General features: G+C 40.1%; 1 protein-coding gene across 7 annotated transcripts in view; it reads left to right on the top strand.

The window, feature by feature from the left end:
* Positions 1–19,460, top strand: part of LOC126920910 (fasciclin-3) — a 344,245-nt gene that overhangs the window by 272,675 nt on the left and 52,110 nt on the right. The window contains exon 2 of one of the 7 annotated variants that reach the window (XM_050731902.1): positions 7,368–7,439. The exons of the other annotated variants lie outside the window; for them this stretch is intronic. The gene's annotated coding sequence lies outside the window, so the exon portion shown is untranslated. The remainder of the gene's footprint in view (positions 1–7,367; positions 7,440–19,460) is intronic. 7 annotated transcript variants of the gene reach the window in all.

The raw sequence follows: 19,460 nt of genomic DNA, 5'->3' as shown, positions 1-19,460 counted from the left end.
TGCTTTATAATCATGTAATTGAAGTTAGAAGCGTGAACATACCTTACTATTATATATAGAACGAGCAAATACTGTTTACTAATATCTCCTACACGTTTCAACAATATATTCTGCACGTTTTGCTTACGACGAAATAACGAACGCGAATGGTTTGTTGAAATAAACGAAGCCTTGTTATAATATGTCGCCATCAAATGTTACCAAGGCGTCACGATGGTCACCCGTGACCACCAATAAGATAAACGGTCCATTGGGGAAGAATGTTGCCTTACATCATCAATTTATTATTATTTTGCCATTATACGCTTTGAATAATAAAAATACTCTCGTGGCGTTCTGAGCGAAATATGTGATTTCGGAGTGACAGTCAAAGTGTTAAAGGATACCCTCAAGCTAAGAGAAATATCTAAACGAACAAATCTCTTTGGAAGGAAAGAACACGATATTAGAAATAAAGAATCAAGAATTGCCGATTATTCGTACTCAACTTGGAACTTTATCATCTCCGCGATCAAATTAGGCAATTATCACAAACGAACCAAGAGAACTTGGTAGTTACGATGTTCATTAACAATGAGTACCTATTCTCCATTTTCGGCGTCCCAGGCGGAACTTCCTGCGCGTAGCCCGCGGTGGCTTGGCATTCCGTTTAAATCCACTTAATTCTTCGTTTTCTTTCCCGTCTGAGATTCCATCTTTCAACGACCATCCAGCGTTTTCCACTTCTTCTCGAGACGTTGCTCAGAGAGCCCGCAGGCCCGCTCTGGTAACGAGCCCTCCACGAAAAAGGCACCGCGAATCTCATGATAAGGCGAACTTTCGTTGACGTTTCGGGCGATAACGGGCCGCGAGAACGGTTCCGAGGGAACGGACGCTTATCGTCCCTTTCCCACGAGTTCGCGCCGCTGTTTTGCGACTTTCCCTTATCCTCGCCGATCTCTCGCCTCTCCGGTTCAATTAACCGCGATGTTATACGACCAGCTCCGCGAATATCTTCCCCCTTCCAGAAACTTTCGACGAATCCGTCGTTCAATTTTTCAACGTTTATCGCGTCGTCACGAGATTCTCCTATTGGAAGTTCGTACGATATGTAATGGAGAAATTTAGGAGACGATGTTAGATGAAAATACATTGCATCGACGTTACGTTGTTACATTAGTGAGAATGTTAATCAGGGCAGAGGAATTTTGTAATACTATTGGTTTTTAATGCGATAACGATGATGGTGTATGTATGATGATGTAGCCGATGACACATTACGTATATAGTAGGTTGTCCGAAAAGTTTCTTTCCTTTTATAAGGAAGTAGTAGATGCACAATATGTTTTGTTTTATATTGTTTTATTGAATTTTGTTTGATCCATTTCGTTCTATTTCTATTATTATGTTCGTGCATAATTCAATAAACTAATATAAAATAAAAAACATTGTGCGTCTATTATTTCCTTTTAAAACGAAAGAAACATTTCGGACAACCTAATATCATGCGATATCGTTCTTCAATGCTAAGCTTGCCAGGCCCAGTCAAGCGACCGGTTTGAAAATTTAATTAAAATCGTACATTCAAGGTTATTATTTTTTTTTTTTTTGTTCATTTAACTTTACGTAAATTCTTATGTTATCTGATTAATCAATTTGTCAATTGTTCTTAGTATAAGAATTTACATAAAGTTAGATGAACGAAAGAAATAACGATGAATGTAGAATTTTAAATTGCATTTTGAAATCAGTCGTTCGACCAGACTTGCTAAAGTTAGTCTCGATGTAATTAGAAAAGATTCCGACTTTTGTGAACTGTGTTGTAATAAGATTGCAGCGATCGATCAAGTCAATTCTATCGTCTTCCTCATCTCTTCGAATATCTTTCTCGTTTTGTGAATACACAAATTCAATGCAGATATCGAGTACCAGAAACGGACAATTAAAAGCTATTTATATTTGTAATAATATTTATCGAAACGTGACATCGATTTTGGGTTACACGAGGTCGAGAAGTACAGCGAGGTTAAAATATCGATGACTGTTTCAATTATAAGAAAAACACACTTCACATGGAAGATAATGAAAGAGAAAATACCTGTTTGTTCTGAAACCAATAACAACTCTGACGAACAGCACCTTAACTTGACCGACAACTTACAGGAAATAGATCGATTCCCTCGTCTCGGCGTTTATCTTCTACTTAGGATGTTCTCGAAGCGAAATCCTAGTTAAACATAGCATCGAAAGCAATCTGTCATATCGTTCTCTCACGCACAGTCCAAACAAGCCCCGCAGCTGATTCTTCGACGTTCCGCTGTCTTGTCCCACGGTTCTCGCTCTTTCAACCAATATTTATCCCCCGTCCATCATTGCATTGTTACATCTTTGTGTTTGTGGTTGGTAGAAACACGGACGAAAGCAAACGAAAAGTTAGAGGAACAGAGTAAACCTGTGCGAAAATCGTTCGCCAAGATGTAACCGCAGGCAAACAATCGGACAAACGAATAGCGAAAAAGAGAGACAAACTAGGAATACAAAAAGAGAAAAAGAACACGTAAGTGAAAGAAAAGAAAATGAACTAAGGAACAAGAAATGAGTACAGTCTGAAATGGAAAGAGAAAGGCAGGAGGGAGGTGGGAAAAAGGAGAGAAGGAGCCACGAATACTGTCGAGATACACTTGGAAAAGGCTGAAAGAATAAGACGGAGACGAAGGCAGAGCGACAGAAAGTTGGCAAGTCGGATAATGGCGAAGTTATGGTTGCAACTCGAACCTCAATCCTTGTATACTACCTTGGTATACGACTACGCTAACGATGCTTTAAGCCGTAGCTACAGCTTGTCAGTTTTACCTTTCGACGACCTTACACTGCCAGAATTTTCATCGTTCGCTGTTCATATCCAAAGCCGCCTTTGATGAAGAAAAGCGTGGACACTGGACATATTTAATCTTGTCATTTCCCGAGATTCTTTCGTGGATCGTGCAGGAAACGGATATAGGAATGGCTATGCAGAAACAAAAGCTTTCGGACGAATGCTCGCGAATGGACGATGTCAAAGCAACGAATGCTCAGTGTTGTTAATAAAATAGTATAGTGGAAAGTAAATAGAAGAAGAAATATCAAGAATTTCCGCTAGTTTTTCAAAGTAGTAGATTTTTAATTTAACGACATACATCTCTGTCTAAAGCACACTTTCGTCGAGAAATGTCTATGAAAAATAGATGAATTATCATCCGCATGTTTCTTGCACGAAATTATTGTTCGTAGACGACGCTGTGATTTATCGATCAGCTGTCGAGGGAATGCAAGGACCGACAGTCCTTGCTCCAATTTATAACGATTGGATAGATGGGTCAACGATTTCCGGGCTGAAGTGCAAGTGGAACGAGAATAATGGACTGGAAGCTTTGCTTTATTTGATTACCTGCTCGTGCCGCTTACGCATCGTCGACTCCTGGCTTCGCTGATTCGTCCATTTTACGTTTCGGAAGAAGTCATCACGCGCGAGATCCTCCGAAAACTTACATGGTCGCCCTGTCACGCGCTTGTCGCATTTTCAGGACATATGTATTTCCTTACAGTCGCTTGCAGTTAAATTGCAAACATCAACTTGACGTTGATCAAGCTATGAAATAGTTACAAGGATGGTTGAAATCGTAACTGAACTGCTTCACGAACCTACACGATCCTCTAACTCGTTTCTAACTTGATCATTTTTATTTCTTCTTCATTTGAATGATTTCTTACAAAGTACGGTATTTTGTCATATACCTTCCATTTTGATCTCTTTGGATTCTTGTTAACAAATATTACTCTACGTTTTATATATTCTATCTTATTGCTCGTATATCCTGTGATAATAAAGAACTGAGAGGATAAAAGTCTGATGTCCTAGATATCTCTTAGCACCGAGTCAGTTTCTTCTGACAAAGACAAAATACCACGGTGACCCAAGACGTTGCTGCGTCAATCAGAACAGCTACTTGATTTATACCCCAGCTATATCACCAAGACTACATCTTCCCCGATCAGATACCTGAAGAAAGAATCGTAAAACTGCATTTGACGGTTGACGCCGGGCTCGATGGCCCGCTATCAGACCACGATATTAAGTTTCGACTGACCCTTCAAGGGAGGGACGTTCATAGAACGTTTACACTGAGCAGCGGTGAAAATTTCCCGCGGGAAATGGAACGAAGTAGGAAATATCGTCGTTTCCATATGCGCGCCACGTACGATGGCGTGCACATACACGCGAAAAGGCAAAGCTAATTTACGTGCTGAAGTATAATGTACATACACGTTTGATCGTGCGTTCTGTCGGAAGTTGGCCGATCATCGACGCAATCCATTAACAAGTTATTGCTCAATAATCGCGTATGTAATTACCAGCAGGGCATAATTAAACGACGAAAACAACAAAGCAATCTCTACGAGGATAACACAAGAGATGTATCCGTGGCATTTGAATTAACCATTTAATCATTTTGGGTTGGTTCGATGAATTTATGAATTTATTAACGTCGAGGATTGTCGAATCGGAAAGTTTTTAATCAGCGTTTCTTCGCGCAATAATTTACCAATCAACAGCGTTAGCGAACTGACGAGTTACAAATTGCAGGTTATAATAAACCTTTGCAATTTTCCAAAATCGAATGATCAGTTAGTTTGTACTTCATAACACGTTTTTATTTACACGTGCGCTTTCGTATTTATTTTCTTCCTACCCTTATTTTATAAGCTGCGTTTCAAGCCACATAATAATTCTTAAAGGCTTCAACAATTTCCCAATCATTGCTGACGCTAGACACCGCTTCCCATACGTGTTTTAATACTTACAAACGATTCCATCATCGAAATTGTCACGTAAAATTAATGCTAAAAGAGGAGTAGCTGAGCAATAACTTATCTGGACTGTGCTTTTATAATTTTGTAGGCTTTTATTCACGAAAATGATTAACCCCTTAACCTGCAACTACGGGCATAGCCCGCAGTATGATGATCGAACCAAACTTAAATATTACGGGCATAGTACGGGTCATCGTACTACACAAGTCGTGCGAATATGCGAATGCTCGAAGGCTGCGCGAACTTCTTTACGTTTTCGGCCCAAAATTCTCGAACGTAAATCGTAGGTTAAGGGGTTAAGTATAATATTACAATGAAGTAGCGAAGTTAACAATAATTGTTCAAATCATGGGCAAAACTGTACACAAGACTAGTTTCGTGGTCGAATGCTCGCAGTTTTTATATGTTGCGTTTGTAGGTGTTGAGGGGCAAGGAGAGGATCCTGATGGGGAAAGTGTAATGTTGAGCCATGTGCAAAAGTCAGGTCAAAGCCTAACGGTTCGCTGTCAAGTAGCATGGACTGACGTGGATTTGGTTATGGTCGTTGTTACAAAATCATCCACCTATAACCACCTAGGCTTCTCAACTGCTAAGAATCCACGAACGATCCGTCAGAATCGAAATGTATAATAGGTAAACAACGTATTTAAACCGCGTATCGACTATGCAAACTGAGCTGATCGGACCGGTTGCCGGGAGCAACGATCGAGTTATCGTGATTTGCATTGGGTCGATAAACAGCGGAACAATTCCGTAGCGTGGCAAGGATCGTTCTCCATCGTCCATGGAAAGTATCGCCAAGAAACATTGGAGCCGGCCGTTCTGTCACCGGCTGAAAGTTGCTGTCATTTTGGGACCCGTGGCAACGTCTAGCTGGTTATCAACGTGTTAAACTACGTAATTCTGCGCGAGGCATAAACTTAATGTCGTAGTCCCCCGACTCCGGTCCTCTCTCCTTCGGCGCACCCATAACCGAGCTATGACGGGTTATGCACCAGTGTACGTACGTGTATCTCCATACGGTTGCCACAATCAGAGCGAACAGGCTGGATAATCGCGCGTGCTTGCTCGCGTAACTTCTCGTGGGAAATTGTCGAGAGGCGAGCGTATCGCGCGGATACGAAATCTCGTTTGTGTTGTCGAGCAAAGTGGTAGACGCGCGCGAGCGCGTACATCTCACAGGGCGAACGTTGGTAGAGTAAAGGCAATTTTTGATAAAAAATGACGAATGATGTAATTATATATGAGAACTATGGGAAGAAATTCAATAAGTTGACGAAGAATTATTTTCGTTGATTTTGCAATTTTTGTGCTACTTAATAACTAGAGGACAGTATTTTTACATTAACCTTACCAGGTCCGGTCAAGTGACCGGTTTGAAAATTTAATTAAAAATTGTACATTCGCTGTTATTTTTTTTGTTCGTCTAACTATATCAATAAAAGTTGAGAAATCGATTAAACAGATAATATAAGAATAAGAAGAAGAAGAATTGGTAAAGTTAGTGTTAATGTACTTCATAATTGAGAAGAAGACTCGTTAAATCGAAAGATGCAAGTCGTTTAGAAATAGCTGGTAGATCCACATAGCTGACATTTTTGAAGCGTTCAAAGAACTGACAAAACTGTACATACGTACGTTTGATGCTAAAATGAAACGACAGAAGAGAAATTGATAATATAAAATTGATTGACGATATATTACAATTTAGAACTGTTCTGCTGTAAAACGTGAAAGATATGATTTATTATTCTTTCGTCCTGTGAACTTGAAATAGAAAATGGAAAGAAAAGTTGTAAGTAATATGATAGCGGGAAGAATAGCGGAAAACTTATATGAACTGGTGGAAAGAAACGGATATTTCGCGCGGTGGCTGGCGGCTTGTAAATTCGTGGAAGAGAATTATTGCGGTTGACGATATTTTTACGAAGGTCTTGGGCTGCAAGGCGGCGACACATAGTTCACAAGGGTGATAAAGTTTCAATTGCAAAAACGGCAAGTTGTTGGCGATGTTGAAACGTCAACTCGAGAAAAAGCTTATGAATATTTAACAAACAGCCTGGAGCACGAAGTTATCCCGCGTACTTTTCGACGTCCCATGGCTCTCAGGCCCTGTTGAATCTTTTAATTATTCTCGCCTAACTTCTACCAGCAATTGACCAGTTTGCGGCTGGTCGAAACTTTTTGCAGGAATAAGAATGAAGCCCGTTAGAAAGCGGGAACGTGGTCCTTATCCTGAAAATTCTATCATTGTCGACGGTTTTCCCGCGCGACGGGAGAAGAATTTTACAATTTCAAGAAATACTTCTTCCTCCCTTTTGTTTTCACTGAATGCGGAACTTGAGTTTAGAATTTTAATGAAATTTCATTTCTCCCGTAATAACCTAACTGGTATTATTTTAAGTTTGCATTAAATTGTTGGCGAAAATTGCTATTTCAATTCATTAGCCTATTAAAAATTCTTAAATTTTCTCTATAACGCTGACCAACGATAAAAATATCTCGTTTCCGTAATTAATTAACTCTTTCTGTTTCAGGTAATCGAGTTCGTTTAACCAATTACGAAAACCAAGTTAGATGCGTCAGAGGATAGAATGCACGTGAATAACGTAAGTGAATCTAAAACCGGAACACCTGTCATGAACTCGTAGCATTCGCTATTACAGTGATATACAATACTCTTAAAACAGTCTACGTTTCGTTACGTGACACAGAACATAAAGTAGATCATTCGTCTGTATTTCGAAATCCTCGTAACTTCGTCGTGTTTCAGCTTGATAATAAAGCTAGAAGGTTGTACACGCGAGCTTTATCCTATCCTACACGCATTGCGATGAAACATTCATTTCGAAGACAGAAGATAGAATATTCCCAGTAATATTAACGATGAGCGTACAAAGATTTTTACGTGGCATATTAATCGTCAAACCGCGTGGTAATATAAATGTCCATCGCTAAAAACCACTCTTATCGCACCACATCTTCTCTATCGTTTCTTTATCGCCAACCATCACTTCTACCAGAAAGATTCCAATTTCTATCATTGTTACACGTTACGTTAACACGTAAGCTCTACGATAAACACGTCGATGTACTTTGAGATACATTTTGCAGCTACAGTATATAACGAGAATTCCGATCGAGACAATCATTCACAGAACGTTTCGTGAATCGATTGTGCACATTTATGGGGTGTTCCAAAAGTCCTCCCATGAGAGACAATATCTTCTGATACTCGGTAATTCACGGACAGCGCAAGAACCCACTTCCAATTCCCGTTAATTCTACGTACGGCGATGAAACCGGCGCACGATCGTGCGGAGCGTTTGATCAGGTATCTGGGCGTTGTTTTTCCACGCGGGAGATTTCGCCGTGTATCGAGTTGGATTGCTCTCCGTTGGAATTCCCTTGGGCGGTTTCTGCCGCCGTGAAAAACACCGTGGAGGAAAAACCGGCAGAGTTTGCGGGCAACTTGATACAGCGTGTTGGAAAAACTAATTCCACCGATACGGCACGTGGAATTTTGCGACGAACCGAAACCGATCGCGCGACGATATCGAAAACAGAACCACTTGAATGCTTGAGGTAGTCGAGATATTTCATTGTCCAGGGAAAAACCAGAGGAATGGAACCGGGCTCCTTGGGAGTTCGCTTGTTTTACCTGCGAATTAATAATGCGAGCCGTCTGTCGGTTGTATGGCCAAGGTAAACCTGACTCTCGCCTTTATTGAAAACGAAACTTATCGAGGACGACCGAACTTCCGGCCTGTTTACCTTGCCTTCTACCTTCGCCATGCAACTGCCGAGTGGATTTTGTGACGATGCTTCACGAAACTTCGCCACCGGGATTGCCGACTTTAATTCCTCGTTGGGAACCTGGTAATTGAAATTTAGAAGGTGAAGGGGGCAGGGGCAAGGTCTCGAGAATGATAAACGTGTTTTGTACTTTTAAGAAGTAATGGAGTTGTGCCAATGCTTGTGAGAGAAGAAACTGGATAAACGTTGTTAGTTTATAGCGTCTTTATCGCATATTCTGTTACATAGATTGTATCAAGATACGAGTATAGTGAAACTTCGTTTATATAAGGCCCATTTGTTCGAACGAAATTTTCGTATCTAATGGACGATTAATCGGTATGTAAATGAAAAAACAAACAAGCAGTTGCATAATTTGTATTTCCATCTTATTTGATATTAATATACTACTATAACTGGTTGAATATCATATATAGAAATGCTGGATCACCATTATCAATGTTCAATATTAGGTAGCTTTGAAGGTAAACGGGATCGATCCAATATAAGCGGCAGCGTATGCTCAACAGACTGAACAAACATATCTAGAATCGATTAAACATACTTAATGCTTTGGATTCAAAGACGTGATAATGGTAACGTATATTGGTACGAGTACTCGGGTAGCCTAATCGTATTTCCACGAAGACTAGCTTCACATTTAACGACATTTAACGAATCTATTTAATTACTTACCAAAGTCTAGAAATACGTATGTATTAGGTCGTCCGAAAAGTTTCTTTCGTTTTATAAGGAAATAATGGATTTCTCGTTTTATATTATTCTATCGAATTACGTATGATCCATTTTGTTCTATCGAAATAAAAATTACAACGTTCCACAGATTAGGTTTCGTGTTTGTATAAAGATGAATCGTTGTAAAAGACGTGTCTGTTAAGGAAAGACACTTTTCGGACAACCTAATACTTGACGAAATATAATCACACACGACCGTATTAAATCATATTCGGTAATTCGGCATAAAAACGTAACAATTCGCATCCTTTCGCTATTCAGAATCTATTTTTGATCGAAATTTAGACCGCAATGTTACAAGTCACCCTATAAATCAGCCCCCCGCAGGTATGTTGCATCATCACTCTCTGTAATAGAACCCTTTGCTAAGCGATAGTTCAGCTATTAGTTCGGCGAACTACGGGCTCTGGTCACGTAATTACTTCTTACGGTACCTGCAAAAACATGACCAATCGCGTAATAATCATATCACGTCGATTATACAAAAATAATCCATTTCGACCTCTCACCTCGGAAAGAAGTTTAGCACTGGAACACGAGAAATATTAAAATCTTCCTAATAATAAAGAATTTCCTAATAAACGCGAAGACTAGTTCTCGAGCCTCTGAACCAAACGAACCATTCGAATAATTCCAACATCATCGAAAACTTCCACTAGAAGAGCTTCTCGTGTGTTTTTAAGCTTTAATCAAGAGCTGTTCGAAAAGAAACGCGCGAAACACAGGTGCACGCGAGTATCGAGAACGCTGAGAAGTATTCGCTAGGCGTTCCACGTTTCAGCGCGAACAGGGAGCGAAACCGTAAGCAAGGAGCGTCGTTCTAACTGAACTTTCCAACAGATCAAACATCTGTCGCCAGCTCGATGCCAGCGGAATCCATTTATCCTTCTCTGGCTTGGCCAGCGAATAATTATATTCAGCAGAGATCGGTTTTAAGAGGCGCATGCCTCCTCTCTCCCTCTCCTTCTCTCCCTTTATTTCTCCTTTGTCTACCTTGGTCGCAGACCCGCGAAATCAAAACTTTCTGACCTAATAAGGTATTCGTGGTGTGGCACGGTATTTGTTCTTCGAGGTTGCCGGCAGTGCGGCGGCTTATGCAAATCCGTGAAAACGGCCAAAGACCTGCGAGTCGTCAAAGGGAAACGGAGATCGCGAGAAGAGAAATGTAGCATCTTGTAAGAATCGGAAGTTTGCTGTATTAATTGCGCCTGACGGGAATGAACGTCGTCGATCGTAGTTTGATATCGTTGTTTTTGATCGAAGAGCGATCGAGTGTAATTGCGGTTGTGAAATCAGTGGATGGCTATGAGAAAGAAAATCGATCGCCCGATGATATATCTGAGAATGGAATTTTCATTTCGTTTGTAATTTCAGTTTAGTTAATTCACGTAAGATTGAATTTATATTGTGATCACCAAAAAGGGATTCCGCGAATTCCTTCAATACCTTTTCCCTTACTATTACTTTTTCTATATAAATTCTACAACCTTATGAAGTTTGAAGAAGTTGAAATATTCTATATATCAGCGTGATAAATTGTTCTCGTCAGATTATAGAAATTCCTTTTGTGCCTCCGGTTCGTGTTGTCGGCTTCTTTAACGTATTTGTTATTCCGATACAAGTTCTACAGATTATTCCTCTGCTTGTTTCTTGACGAGTTCATTCCTTGTCTTTTGATCCGTTTTAAGGCAAACGTGTCTCGTATAGTAGAAGAATTATCCGAGTAATTTTCTGTTTTAATCTTCCCCGCTCTATTTCAATTTGAAACATTTATTTGGTCTCGTCACAACGTCCAGCCGAGGAGATAAATTTTGTCAGAGCACAGAGAAGAAAAGATGTCGACTGGTGAAATTTTCTGGGAGTTATGCAAATTAGGAAGTAGGATCAACGGATGAGAAACGAAAGCATTAAAAGTATTATAGAGATGTTATATTACAGGGAGATAGGAAAGCACTCGTGCTTAATTGCACACACGCGACACCGACGTTATGATAATAACCACGATAAGAATGCGCAAGTTCTGTGACCTAATGAGATATTCATTTCGTTGGAAATTATGCCCCGTTTGCACATACAAGCGTCCCACGAAATACCTCCCTTTTCCGACAATGAATTTTAAATATAAACTTGAAAACAACAGAAAGTTCATTGAAAAATACAGAATCAATTGATACGGTAAAAAAAGAAAAAATTACAAATTACACACGTTGAAAATTAAATGCATCTACGTTGAATGGCTGAACATACAATAGGTGAAATTCTGCTTTAGTCCGGCATTCACTTCGTATCAAAAAGTACTTAATTGCCGCGTAGTTATGAAATTTTCTGAATAATACATACAGGTAACAACTATTATTCTGTGGTTGGTCAAATAAATTGTTAGAATTAACAAGCTCACGAATTTGTATACTAAAGAAAGGTATATCATTCATATAGAGATTCGCACGCAATTTTCGTTCTATTTCGTAATCCTAATTGTACCAGTACGGTTGTACTATGAGCAATAGCTACGGTACAAAATACGCAAATTATGTTTTAGTAGAAATCGTATCGCTTTGACGAAACAAACCCTCGTTTCCCATTAACTTCAATAACGTCCGCAATCAAAAATGAAAAGGAAAGAAATTCTATCCATTCATTTAGATCGTATACTCTAATGAAACTGCGACAGATAAATTAAACTTTAATACGACGTAAAATCATTATGCGTCGCAAGCATGCCATCCATTTATCGTTCTCGGATCATTTTCCACCCCGTAATCGTGACTAATCTTTATGAAGCATGCGGTAAAGAAAGAAAAGGGGTCAAATGCGTGACGTGAGTCAACCCCTACGAGAAAACAGAAAGAATGCATTATTTAATTATATTGTGTACAATTTAATTGTATCATATACGATGTAACAAATGAATTACGCCGTAGTGTAAAGAATAAAAAATAAAGAAAAATAACAGTCATTTTGAATATTTTTTAGAAAAAAGTCCGTGTTTGAGCAAACATCAATTTTCATTTACACGGGAACCAGTTAGCGATAAATTGAGAAGAAATTTGTGAAAAAAGGAAACGACTAAAAAATATTCATTTTTGATTGCTCTGATTACGAATAATCATTACGAATGATTCCAATTTCTTTTTTGGTTACCGCTAACATTATCAAAGGTCTGAATTTTATTTTGGTTACCGATAACCATCATCGACGAAAAAAATTCTGTCTGCTTGTATTTGGCTACTACTGCTATTTAAAAAAATATAAAAGTTTTTAATGAAAGTTTGAAAGTTGTATTTTCAAGTTTCAAAAGAAAATGAAATATAGAACCCAATAAAAAAAAAAGAGAGAAACTTTTGGGAATTTGGAAATTGGGAAATAAAACCGTGTGCAGATACTTTCTGACGCCACTGTGTTTTCAGAAACGAGATATACAGGGAAGTTAAATTAATCAGAAATCAATGAAAAACAGTCGGATCGGTGGCTTTCCAACAAGAAAAATTCTTCGGCGTGTTTCGTATCGTAACGAGGGAAACGTTCACGACCTGATAAGATATTCCTGTCGGTATACGGTATTTGACGCTTTCGTGGACTTATGCAAATCCACTGTAACCGCGACGTCGCGTCGGGCAGAGAAGGCAGAGGGAGGAAAAAAGAAGAGGAAGAGAAGGCGGAAAGGGGGGTCGGAAGCGGAACGAGAAGATGGAAAGACGAACGACACGCGCGGCTACAAACGGTTGCATGATAATTTCAAGTTGTACGAGTTACACACGCGTGTAAATATTTTACCGCACAGATGTCGTCGGATATTGTGAAATATTCCGTAGCCACGTCTGATTTCGAGAAAGCGAAACGATATATACCGTTTTTCATATTTAATTTTCCAGCGTACTTTGGAACAAATGAAAACGACGTGCAATTTCAGGATACACGCGTAGAACCGCGATGATAATCTTGGACTTTAGTAGGCATACCTTTTTTGTGAATTAAAAAACATCAACTTTTTATTGCGTTGTTTTGGTGAGAAAAAAATAGAACGGAACAGCAGTAAAACGTCTGAATTTTCTTAACGTTGATTAAACTTTTTATTTCGGTTTCTCCTTTAAATTTCTATTTTTCTGTCACTTAGTTTTTAAACAACCTACGAAACGCGTGTAAATTCAAGAATAACGATAAACTGGTCGTTCGGAAAACGTATATTTCGTTGGCTATAAAACCTTGATAAAAACATGAATTGTTTATTAACGTTGTTGTATAAAAAAAAGAAAAAAATGGTAAAACGATTCAACGATCGTAAAACATAAAAATTTTGCTGAATCGGTAATTTATTCTTCGATAAACGGATGTTACGCAACAAGAGGCAGTAGTAATATCCCGAATGGATCGGACGAAACATCTCGCCACTCATTTCGAGACGCGAATGTAATCCTAAAGATTCAAGTAGCTACAAGTTTAAGAACGGATGGGGATGCGTAATAACGAAAGTGGCGATAAAATGCGAAACGATATCGGTGAATCGGTGGAAGAGAGACCCGGTTGATTTACAAGAAGGATTATTAAGTCAGCACGTAAGCTCCTTGAGTTAGCACATAATCCGTCCGATGGATATAGTCAGTTTACAAGGCGCAATATCTCGATTTTAGTACTACAGAGGTTGAACTGGTTGGTGGCTGAGTCGGGAATAACAATCCGAGAATAGATAGGCAGTGGATATATGGATTATACGGAGAGAATTATACGACTTGGACCGTAACGTCTTCGAATTTAATGCAGAAGCGACGAGGCCTGCCATAGCCGCCAGCCATTCCCCATGAAACCCGATCGATGTTTAATTTCCTACGATCGTCCTTGTCGGAATAAAAGCTTTGCTCGTTGCCTCTCTGCTTAATTCACTGGCAAGTGGTTCGGTTATATCACCGTTGAATTTCTTACACAACCGATCTCCTTTCGTCGATCTTTCTCCATTTAATTCCCGCGACACGCTTAAAAGGTTTTAACTTGGAATTTTATATTCTGTGCGTTTATACTTGGAAATTAACCCTTTGTGGCCCAATGACATTTTGTTCCGACTGATTTATACTCGGCGAACGCAGTGGCTCGCGAAAGCAACTTTTACGCCCAATAACTTTATTATATTCATTCCTGTTGTATCAATTTGTTTATTGCAAGCAAAAATCCTGCAATAAAATGGAATATCGAGTCTACATAGGACCGTAAAAAGTATTTATCTGGGAATTTTTACAACCTGAACGTACAAATATATTTTTACTGCGAATAAAGAGAAAATATTCGAATAAAATTCTCCCGCGAATTATAAATTCATCAACCAACAATTTTTATCAAATTGCTCGTCTACGTTTCGTTCAAAAATTCGATAGTCGAATTAGTTTCTAACATTCTGAAGAGGGTTTCCGAGTGTAGCGCGCCTAAGGGGAAGTTCTACCGGCAACGAAAGCTAAAACACAGCACGTTTTGAGCACAGAGACGAGGCAGCTTGTCAAAGTGCAGTACTCGGCCCGTACGAGCAAACAAGACGCGCACCTCGTATCCTCGGAACTGCGTCACGACATTCAACAGCTAATTACTCGGCTTCTCGTCAAACCGAATTCCAAATTTGCCATGATATCAGCACGGAAATTAGAGAAACTAGCGGGGTTTGCCCATGGACATTCGTTTGATCCGATCGCACGTCGCAAACTTATTTCCTCCCATTTCACATCATTAATTCGAGAATTTGGAGAATTCTTTCTAAATTGCTTTACCTCTTCCTTGTACGCATCCTTGATAGAAGTGTATGCAATCCTTGATTGGAAATGCATCCTTGATTGTTCGAAAATATAATTTCAGATCGATTACATGGAAGCTGAAACAGCATTTACGTCGATTACCATTTTAACTTGTCGATTATGAAAAATTGCACGAAACGAGGCGAAGATACTGAAAGTCGCTGAAAAGCTCGAGGTGGTTTATTATACGTATTAGTTTGTTAAAGAGACGAGTGATAAAATTGTAATAGTCAGTGTATATTAAAATCACTTTAAATACAGGAACATATTAGGTCATCCCATAAGTTCGTTCCGTTTTTCGAGCGGTTATATATGTTAAGATTGTTTACATACCTTTCAGTTTCATGAAAAAATGTAATCCCCCTCTCATTGTACAACTTCTTCCCATTTTTCAAGTGCATTGGTCCCTTATCGCCGTATGTTTATAAATCGATACATGAATGTATGAAATGTATACACAAAAGTCGGCACGAACTTATGGCATGACCAATAGATATTGAATGTCGGTCGTAATCGTCGCTCGCTATTCGACTGTATGACTCGCTATACTAATTCGCTATAAAGACTCGTTATAATGACTGTACTAGAGAGCACGTTCGTCTATTTTAACTACAGCTGTTATTACAAAATGTTTGAATGTAACTCCGGTTGACGATTACCAATATCAGTGACAATATCTTGTCCGGAGTTGGTTTACCTTTGAACATAACAAACCAAAACAACGTTGACAGTCCAAGGCACAACAATACGAGTCTCTTCCCATTCGAATCTTTCGTTTACTCATGTGTCGCTACAAGCTAATGCGCGAGTTGAATAGGCACCGATCTGTCAATGAGTAACGCGACTGTATCAACGGAGAATATTATTATAGCATTTGGTGGTACACCATGTGAATATGCAATCTATTTCGTGGCATTTATATAGAAATGTTGCGTGGAACTTAATTAAACGTAAACAGCAGTTGTTGAAATAATAGATGAGAAAATGTTGACCTTGTGGTATACCCCTGGAGCCTGAAGAACGTGAAATGCGTGTGAAATTTATATCAATTAAATTTATATCTTCGTGAAGTAACGCATTGGAATAGTTTATCAAAATAACTAATAAAAATCGCAATATCGAGATATCAGAGAGCCAAAATCCCGGAACTCGGTTAAAATACACGACCAGAAGCTTCTATTTCCATCGTAAAACAATCACGCTACGTTTCTCATTTTCACAATTCCCTATACCACGAAACATTGCCAGGGAATCACGTACGGTAACATACGGTGTATACCTTTGACAAAATATTCAAACGTTCAGCGGCGAGCAAATAGTGTGTGTGTCAAAGCCGATCATTTCGTGGCATGCGTCACGCCAGATGAATATATCTCGTTCGGACACAAACAGCGTAAAAACCGATATCTAATAAACAAAGAGGGTAGTTGAAGCGACAGCGAAATGAAAGTACGAAAATATCTACTATGTTGAAAAAAAAAAAAAAGAAAAAGGGGAAACAAAAATAAACCGAACGACGACAACAATAATGACAAAATCGATCGATGTACATAAAAATCACACTCAAATTTGGAACTATCAAATTGTTATCTGGTCGGGACTCCATGGCAATAGCGGGCAAAACTGAATAACGGAAAAGCGTGGAAAATTCTGCGAGATGAATGTTGAGAATGAAAGAGAGACGAGGTGCGAGTGTCGTGGGCCGAGGCGCGCACGAGTTCGAACATCGAAACGGTATAGTCGGTGAAAAACTCATCGTTTACACGTTTCCAGGAACGTGGAGAGGCGATCGGTATGCGCGACAGCATCCACGAGGCGTCGTCGTGCATATAAAACGTTCCTCTCTCGCATTATACCTGTTTGTTCGTTTCCACGCTGTCTGTCTCCGTTTTCGTTCTCTTCGTTTCTCTTGCCCCTCTGTGTGTAGCGGCTTCCGCGAGTCGCGGCTTACGTTCGCGTGCAGCGGTTGCACATTCCGTTTGCGACGCGGCCCCTCTTACTCCAGTGATAGAATTACCTGTACCAACCGCAATAACAATGTTGCTGCTTAGTCGGTATTACTTATATCAGGTCGACAAGTTACGAACATGTTGGAGGCATTCTAACAAATTCCACGACTTCAGTTGCATTTTCGTTCTCATCCATGTGCCATATAGTTTGCACCTTGACGTCGGGACACGTCAGGACGCGGAATAGGTCGTTCGAATACGACTCGAGCCACCTCTTTTTGTTTTTACCGACGAGACAGGCGAATTATTTAGACTTTGTGCGACAGAAACGGAGGGAAGAAAATAGTTGGCATCGTTCGGAAGATATTAGAATATACACTCCGTTAATGCATTTTCTTCTCCCATAAAAGATGCGATAATGGAGCTGTTGAGAAGCCACATCGATCAACTCGGTAAGTAGAAAAGTAGAGAAATCGATGATATTGCAAGTATCGTCGTTTTACGTATATCCGAGAATTTATTTTCCTACGAGAATCGATGGAACCGTATCAGAAAAACAGAAATAGGACATAAGCAGCGTCGAGTATCCGAAATCTGAAATCCGTTCTCATAAAGTCGAAACAACCAGAACACGCGTTTCCTTATCTGCGGAACCTCAACGTCGAAATACACCGGCGCTCTCCGAAAAGTTCTTCCCGTTCAATCCAGCAAAGTACATACATACGAAGTGACACAAAAGTAGAGCGTCTTCGGGGGCCAAAAGTTCGCCGAGTCCTTTTACATAAAAATCGCGGAGCTATGTACGAAGATACGTGGCCGTATCGCGATGCATCACCCACGCAGACAAGTTGCCGTTCTCGCTGGCAATAGATGGGCTGGAAAGTTTCCCGTGGAAAATCGAGTCTCCCCGTTGAAAGTCACAGGATGGAAACAGCTGTACGCTTCTCGTCGTCTTCTTTGGCGAGAAACGGTCGTTAAGACGAAACTATCGACCGATAAGCAGACCGAAATACGTTACGTTCACGGTAATATCTGTTGATGTGCACGCATCATGGTATCTCGGGCTTGTTATTAGCCGTGCCTGTGAGATTAGGTCGGTCTGGGCCCGAGATATGCCAGCATGGCTGCATGGCTCGATCGTTAGGAACAGAGAGAACGGAGACAGGAAGATTACGCGCGAACTATAATTGCAGTTACGTCGCCGGAATTATACATTACCAAAATGATTGCTAGCTAACGGTTACTCTCCTGAGTCTGCTACGCGGATATTAATCATTTCGACGAGACATTAATTACTCCCGTGTTCCACCGCGCGTCTTATTTCACTGTTGTTCATTCGTTCGATTAAATATCCTTTACGCGGATTCGCCTCGCTTCGTTTCGCCGCGTTCTACGATTGCAGAAGGAAGAGACGAACGCGTGAAATTGGAAATGTATCGCTCCTCGTTATATGCAATATGGAGCTTGAAATATGTTGAGGTTATTAAATGTATAAACAGAGAAACGCGTAGATAAATTCTAAAGTAGAAAATATATTTTAATATAGAAGTGTAAGTACGTAGGAATATAATTTGAGTTGGTCCAGATCCGCACGTTAACAATGTTACCCTATAACTGAAAACTCCGAAGCCATCGTCGCCTGTCAACTGTCTATGGTCTGCCTTCGTCCCAGCCGATGGATTCAGTGCTTGAGAAAACTAAAAAGGCCAAATGTAGAGTTTTCTTAGAAGTGGTGACCATTTCAACAAAATATACAGATTTTACAGGTCAAATACAAATCATCGTTATTGGCAATATTCGCTACGTCGTTGATACGAAGATCTGAAAGCTTCGTGTCGATTTATTGTTTGAATTTAGAAAAATAGCGTGGACCCAAGTTTATCAACATTCGCTCGCTCTTTCCGGAACACAGCAGTAGGAATTCAGCGTAAAATTGTTAAAGTTTTTGAGGACGAAAATAACACTGAATCGATATACCGCTTCCTACGTGTCGTCTCCCACCAAGTGCTATCGTAACAGAATTCCCTGCCCCAGGCATACGAAGCTTGGGTCAAATTCCATTGTCCTCGGGAAAAGTGCGTAAAGCTCATTAGAGCAGCGTCAACGAAGTCTGGACACGTAGCCGGCACTGTCTCATAACTCGAGTATTGTCCGCTCGACCCCTTCGTGAAGCGGCTGAACGTAGCTGTAACAAAGTTGACCGGTCGCGTATCTCGTTCGCGTATCGCGCATAGAAGAGGCAAATCCTGAGTACCCGGTTGACGATGCGTCGGCATACACGAGAATCGCATCCAACCAGCAGCGTCGCTGCCGGCTGAGGGACCAAAGCACTCTAAAAAATCCAATTTCCCGTGACGCC

Source organism: Bombus affinis, chromosome 10, assembly GCF_024516045.1.
Source record: "Bombus affinis isolate iyBomAffi1 chromosome 10, iyBomAffi1.2, whole genome shotgun sequence".
NCBI lineage: Eukaryota > Metazoa > Arthropoda > Insecta > Hymenoptera > Apidae > Bombus > Bombus affinis.
Note: the sequence above shows the minus strand (reverse complement) of the source record. Positions and strands in the feature narration are given on the sequence as shown.